Here is a 7,363-nt window from a genome sequence, read left to right as displayed (position 1 = left end):
TTGATACACATACTGAAAGAGGGGTCTGGGTCAAAACAAGACAAAGATTTTTGGTAAACAATTTTGGAGCTACAAAGTGGTCACTTATAATTGTGCATTGGTTAATATACAGTATGTGTATATATGTGTATGTCAGTACAGGGTTAGCGAAACATATATTTTTTAATTTTTTGAGATACAAATTTGCAAAACTATTGGCATGTGTGCATATATTATGTATATATGAGAGCTATAAGTATGTGTTTGGGGTAGAGAAGGAGGTTGGGTCAGAACAGGACACTCTGCTGTCTTGACTACTATGAGAAGCTCCTTCCTCCACATCAGGACCAGAGAAGACCAGAGCAAAAGACATCACTGGGATGTGCTGCCGTGGAGGGGAGGAATGTCTAAGCAATCTGAGTTTACAGATTGGAGTGATCTGCCTGATGTGTAAGGTCTAATGATTGATTGCAGAAATGGGGGGGGGGGGGGGGGTCTCCTCACTGAGACCAGCTCTGTGAAACAGATGTGAGCCATTACTGGTAACCAGTAAAACCGTCAATGGACACTGAAAACAAACTGGTTGTAATGGTTTAGTGACATGGAAGTAAGGACTTGTAAGCCAAAAGTTACTGGTTTGATTCCACCGAGAACAAATGTTGTTGTACCCAAGGTACTTAACCTGAATTGCCTTGTTAAAAAATCCACCATAAAAAGAAATGGATAGATGTAAACTGCCGCTCTGCATAAGAGATCATTACAAATGTATTGAATTTGATCCTATTGTTTTGTCTTACTCATGGATTTCAACCATTTTGATTCCTGGTGTAAGGATGTATTGCAGTGAAATGAATTATGGCTAGTCCAAAACAGCAGTGCCCATGGTGATTGCACATGGATCTTGAAGAATTTTTCCTTTTGTCCACAGCCCTGATTGGGCAGAGCTGAAAGGAGTCTCTGGCTGATCGCAGCTGGTTCAGATTTGGTGCAATATTAAAAATATGTTTTGTTTGCAATCTTTCTGTTCTCTGTGTATTCTCCACATGACTACCATTTATATTGAAAACCTTTTTATAACCAGTGTTCATTACACCAACAGCCTCTCTGTATTTGCCCCATATCCACAACACTACATTTCACTAACTTCAGATGCCAAATATACTACACTATGTCCATTGCCATTTGCTTAATTTAGATTTTTGTGGGTTTTGTATATACATATATTCACCAAATTCATTCTAAACTGCATATAATAGTGATCAGAATGGCATATATGCCACCTGTTATATGACACAACCCACACCTATACAGCACAGACAGTTAGACCCTTTTCAGGTTTTACACACAAAATGCTAATTCAGACACTCTACATCATGTGCTCAAACATTTTCTTGTGGTTGAATAACAGCACCTCAGATCAGAAGCACAAAGCTGTGTCGACTTCATGAATGGCTGCTGTATGCAGGTGAATCCAACTGGAAACTCCTTTCAGTAAAACATTTACAGTAGGCTACATTTTATGTTTTAGTACTGTATGCAAGCAGAAAAATATACACCACCCTGCACAAATTTCAATGATAGATGACAGGAAACACAAATTTTCAAAGTGTGTTTCAACATTAATAAATATAATTGTTTATTTTTCAGTGTTTCCTACATGCATAAATGAAAGTATAAAATTTATAAACACGTGCTGCAAAAAAATACAGTAGCTATAATTACCACAGGACCAAAAAATAACTTCAGAAATATTTTACGACATTCCAAAGTTTGTACAAAGCTCAGTGAGTTCAGACTATTTGCTCCACACACTCACAGGAAACTTGGAAATGACAACATGGAAAGGCAAATTTTCTGGTAACCCTAATGCTAGGCATTCCATCTATGTGATTGCCTTGCATAAAGCACACCTAGCATCCATATGGCAATATATGACAGTGGCTTTGCAGTGTTATTAACTCTTACTTCACTGTCAGTTCCCAGAGCTTTTGAAAGTTTACATTTTATGCTTTGTCATGCTTCATCACCAAATTACTTCTGGTTGTTTTCACAACAGCTTAGGGTCTGCACTTAGCTCTTCTTTATGCTAAGCCATAATATAAAGGATCAAAAATGTGAAAATTAAGGGAAGCAAGAGACTAAAATACATATTCCATTCCACTGATACTGGCACCCAGTTGCAACCAAGAGCATCAAACAGTACATAATGAAGAATTCCTTTCTGATCACTCTTTCAACTCAAAACACAATTAAAATGCAGCAACACAACCAAACTTCTTGCAAAAACAGAGCTAACTACAGTATGACACTTTTTAAAAATGAAAATAAATCATCCAAATTCTGAAAACCAATACCATGGTCTGCGTACATTTTTACCACAGGCATTCACTTGATACAATTCAGCTGTATCTCTCAGTGAACTTGCATATCTCACCATCCCAAAGACACCCAAGCTGAGTGGCTTATTCTCCAGTAGGATTTAACATTTCCAATTTAAACAATGTATTTGCAGCCTTTCATAGGCTTCCACAGCCCTTTGAAAACAGCAAGTGCAATTGATTGTATATATCAGGGTCAACAAACCATTTCCACCACAAAAATTTCCACAGGGCAAAATAGCTCCAATTGTCAATTCATATTACATAACATATAATAATATAGCATATAATGTAGCATATATTGTATAGAATTGCAAATACAACAGTTCATAGCTAGTCAACTAGAATTCAGATGATCCTAGAAGGAAGGCAGCTCCATTTAAGACAGATAACATGCACCAAATAATGGAAATGAATAAAGGAAAGTTAACATGTTTTGCAATTTACAGTCCAACATATTCTTCTACTGAAAAATGTATTAGCACACTGCCCTGTTTCTGGGGGGTGGGGTTAGTGGTGATGGAGTGGTAGTGGGGTGGTGTCTGAGGTGACAGAGGGGTGTGAATAGGTTGGTGGTACCCCTTCGTCTTCCTCAAGCAAACGTGATCAGCCTTGTAAGTTTGACGTAACCCACAAAAGCAAGGATGCAGGACAAGATTTCTACAATGCTTGTGTAAAAAAGGGCCATTTGAAATGCTCTGTTTTATTTACTTCATTGACAACATTTCCCTCATTTGGCCAGATTCATTTAAGTATTGCATGCATATTATGTGCAATTAGGGCTAGCAAGAATGTACAGGGAATTCACTGATGAGTGGTAAAAGGTGAAATGAATGCCTATTTGTTATGGATAGGGACCCTGTCTTTGTACTTCATTGCCCTGAATATTTATCAATACTCCTGACTAAATCAAAGTCATATGTATTGCATGAATTATATTTTTTTCTGCCTATAAAATCAGTCACTCCATTTTTTGTAAATGTTTCAGATAATTTGGAGCCAGTATTGTACGCTAATACTGCTCATTATGGCAGAGATTTTATGAAATTCATGAAAGCAGAAAACGCAGTTACAGCCCTCACTCTTCTTTGCAACCACAATTTCACAATTAATCTATGGGTAGACAATCCTGAGTTATCCAAAATAATAAGTTATATATCCTCACCATGTTTGTTGGATTAAATTTCCTAGTAACGAGTATGTTGCTTTCTCTTTGCCAGCCTATTTCTAAGGGATATGTCTCTGAGTCCTTTAAAATTGCTCCAATAAGACCCTTTCTTAAAAACCGAAATCTATATCCAAGCCACCCTAAAAATTACTGGCCCGTATCTCCTCCTCTTCAGGGTTTCATCCAGGTCATGGCCCAGACACTCCCCTTTTGAAAGTTGTAAGCCACATGCTTGCTTCGATACTATGTTCCCATACTGATCCTTTTAAACAAAGTTCTGCATTTTAACTGTTGATCTCCAAATTAGTATCAATTGGGTAGCCTTGTTGGCACATCAAAAGTTGTGCTTTTCAGTTTCTACAGACAAAAAGGTTTTCTTAGATCTCAGGGAAATTAGAGAGGTTAGTTCTTGGTCCCTTTTTTCCAAAATACTTTATACCCCTTGATGAGGTTCTGCAGAAACTGATGTCCATTTTTACAGTTGTACAGAAGCACAACTTAACCTTCTTAATCAAACCAGAGAACAGTGTACCAGTGGACAGACAAATAATTTGCCTTATGATGATGTAATGGGCTGTGCTTCATGTTCTTAAAAACATAGAGAGCTCTCAAAGGTTAGCATTGTTGAGGCCCAAGCTTTTCACTCGAGTGAGTGCTCACTCAAACAAATTTAAACAGTTGTGTCAAATGTATACACTGCCTGGCCTGTAATGAGGGTGTGTGTTTACCGTGTTATTTACCTCTTCTCCCATTTTCTAATGGAGCCCTAATGGGTTTCATCTATGACCAGTGGCTATGAACACATGTAATTTAATCACTATTGAGGAAAATGGCTTGAGTTTGGTTTCAAGAAAGCACCAAAGAGAGGAAAGGGGGACATGGATTAAGTCCCAACACTAGGCTCTGTCAACAGTGACAATAATTACCTTATTTTCGATCGTGCAGTTACGCTAAGTGATTGCCTAGTGTCTGCTTAAATTCCCATGCATTTTGGGGTGTCTGCCAGGTACTGTATCATGGGAGAATTTAATGCTGGCAAAACAGGAGATTTGGCCTGATAGAGCTCTCTCTGTCTTGATATCACTGGGCCATACAGCACTCCACTGTATTTAGTGGAACGACAGCTATTGAAGCTTGGCTCAGATTTGAAGCCCTTCTTGTGAGAACATTCCAGAAAGTCACTCAAAACAGACAGTGCTGTCTTTAAGTGCATTTCCCAGCATCCCTCAGTGCTATTTCAACATAATGCGTTGGAGTTGGAAAATGTCTTCTGTGATTTACATTGGAATGAAATGTTTTTTTTTTTTTTTTTGTTATTAATGTTTTCTGAAATGTTTTCAATGTAATCAGCATTGTGAAGGATTAGTTTATAAAGACAAATTTGAATCTAAACGAAATCTTTTTGGTTCAATTGGAACAGTACTTCATAAATATTGCTCTGTCATTGATAGGTGTTACTTTGAAATACTTTTAAATGGAAAGGTGATATATTCATAACAGCAGCATTATATTTGCTCTTTTCTCTTAAATCTCTCTTAAATCTTAATTTGTCTGTAACATTACATTAAAAAATACATCAAAAAAAAATCAGGCAAGCTTATTAGCTAGCTTTCTAGCCTCATTCACACTGTATCAATGTGAGAAAAGATCAATCTGTTTATATGTTATATCCGTGCATGTTTATCTGTACACCTTCGTGTTTACCCCCTTGCAATAATATGAAAAATGAAATCCCATTCCACAATGTAATTGGATGGTAACATGGAATTTTATCATGGTCACCCTTGTTCACTTAAAGTTTTAAACCATACATTTTAAAAGCCACTTATCATAGTTCTATAAGAAAGCAAAATCCAGGTGTAGTCTGGTTTTATGCTGCCAATCATTTATAAATGAGGCCTGACAGGGACAATCACTTGTTATGTGCTTGGACATCTTACTAAACACTCTCGCTATTGTTTGTTTTGAAATGCTCATTTACTACTTTTAAGCACTAATTCCTCTCAGACGTCAAAGCAAATATTGACCACATTGTCTTATATAATGTATATAGTAATAAAGTTATGGACAAAGAATGCATGAATTTCTGAAGGTATGTTTCAGCTGGAATGTTTTGATGATCACGGTATACTTTTTATCTTTGTTTTGCAATTCCTCCTAAATAATTCCATAGAAGAATGTCTTCCTGCTCTGTTTAAAATTAAGTCAGTTCAAAAATTTAAATTTGACATAGTTTATATGTATAAATGCATGACTAAGGATTCTGAAGTGTCCTGTAAGCCCAGAATCCAGTCCTCCATATCTAGTTGATGAGACCAGCTCACCTCAATAACACTTAGAGCTGAAATGGGTGAAGAAATAGAAAACCTTGTGAAAAAGGCATTGACAATCTCAAAATAAGTTGTCTACATTTTGCTCTCTTGGTGTCTAGACTAATCAGATGGGATCCATGGGAACAGCAGCTTTCTTTCAACAAAGTTTTATTTTCAAATGAATTTTCTCACTTTAGAAAGTATTTCAAACATTTGAGTAAAACATATTTTTGAAATATATTAAATATTTACTGAAGGGGAAGTAAATTGGGGGCTCAGAAATAGCATTCAGCAATTTTAGTAAATGGGAAGAAAATGGTCTGAAGAAAAAATTCTCAAGGGAAGCAGACCGACATTCCTCCTATGGTATGACACGTTTCAAAGAGAAGCAATAGTTTAAAGACAGATGGAACACCTGCTGGGTTATGGCCTTCCAGGACAATAGATGAGCTGCTTTGATGCACGGTAGATTCACCTGTTACAGCAATATGATCTCTTGTAGCTTTTAATTTCCCCTCTGCAAGTGAGGTGCCAACCCCAAACTAATGAATTGACCTGATCACCCCACTGAGAGGTGTGGCCCCATCATTTGAACCATGGTAAAATGTTCTTGAAATCTCTCCAATCACAGTTTCCACTTAACAAACCAAGTGTGCAACTCTCACTAACCCCTTAACAAACTGTTTACCTAATCCCTCCAGTCTAGCCATTAGCTAGAGATACTGGGGTGAAAAAGGACAGTAGTAATAGTACATTGACTATCAGTGTGACTCAAGGTACAAAACTGAAGAATATGTATAAGAATACTTTGAGGATTTTCCTTTTGTGTCTTAATTATTCTTTTGGAGAGCAGGCTGCAATGCAGATAGCTCCACTAGGTCCTGTGCCCAGGAATCCCAGCACTTCATTAATAGTCAGTGACACAAATTCAGTAAGGGGACCAGTCATACCTCTAATTGCACAAAAACACCCAGTCTTCAGCATCTGTTTCAGTCTTTATTTCTAACAATACGAGGAGAGGTTGATTCGTTTGTACTGGGAACATCAAAACACATACATATATATTTCATTAGCTTGTTGGTGTTTTAAGATATTAGTGCACTGCCTTCCAAGTGGGAGGTCCAATGAGTATTGGACTGATTACTCTGCGGAATATTAAAAGTTTTACAGATGTACATTTTACAGATACGTTTGAATTGTTTCTGTTAACAATGGCTATTAACAACAATATGGCTATCCTACAATTTGCTGCTGCTGCTTAGATAAAAGAAAAAAAACTGCTTTTGATGGGATTGATACATTAATTACTAATGTTAATCATTTTATAACACTGAGAGTTCTTCTCAATGAAAGGGTGGAGTTATGAAGAGGAGCTATATCAAGGAGGGTAATAATTGCAGTACTAATTATAGCATTAGGACCTCCATTTCAGAGCTGAGTTCATAATGTAAGCAAGGACCATTAAGTTGACTATGGAAGCAAGTGGCATCATTAGTGTAGCTCTGGATCCTTTGGAAGTGACACTG

The sequence above is a fragment of the Megalops cyprinoides genome, chromosome 11 (assembly GCF_013368585.1).
Source record: "Megalops cyprinoides isolate fMegCyp1 chromosome 11, fMegCyp1.pri, whole genome shotgun sequence".
NCBI lineage: Eukaryota > Metazoa > Chordata > Actinopteri > Elopiformes > Megalopidae > Megalops > Megalops cyprinoides.
This window is presented reverse-complemented; position numbering follows the sequence as displayed.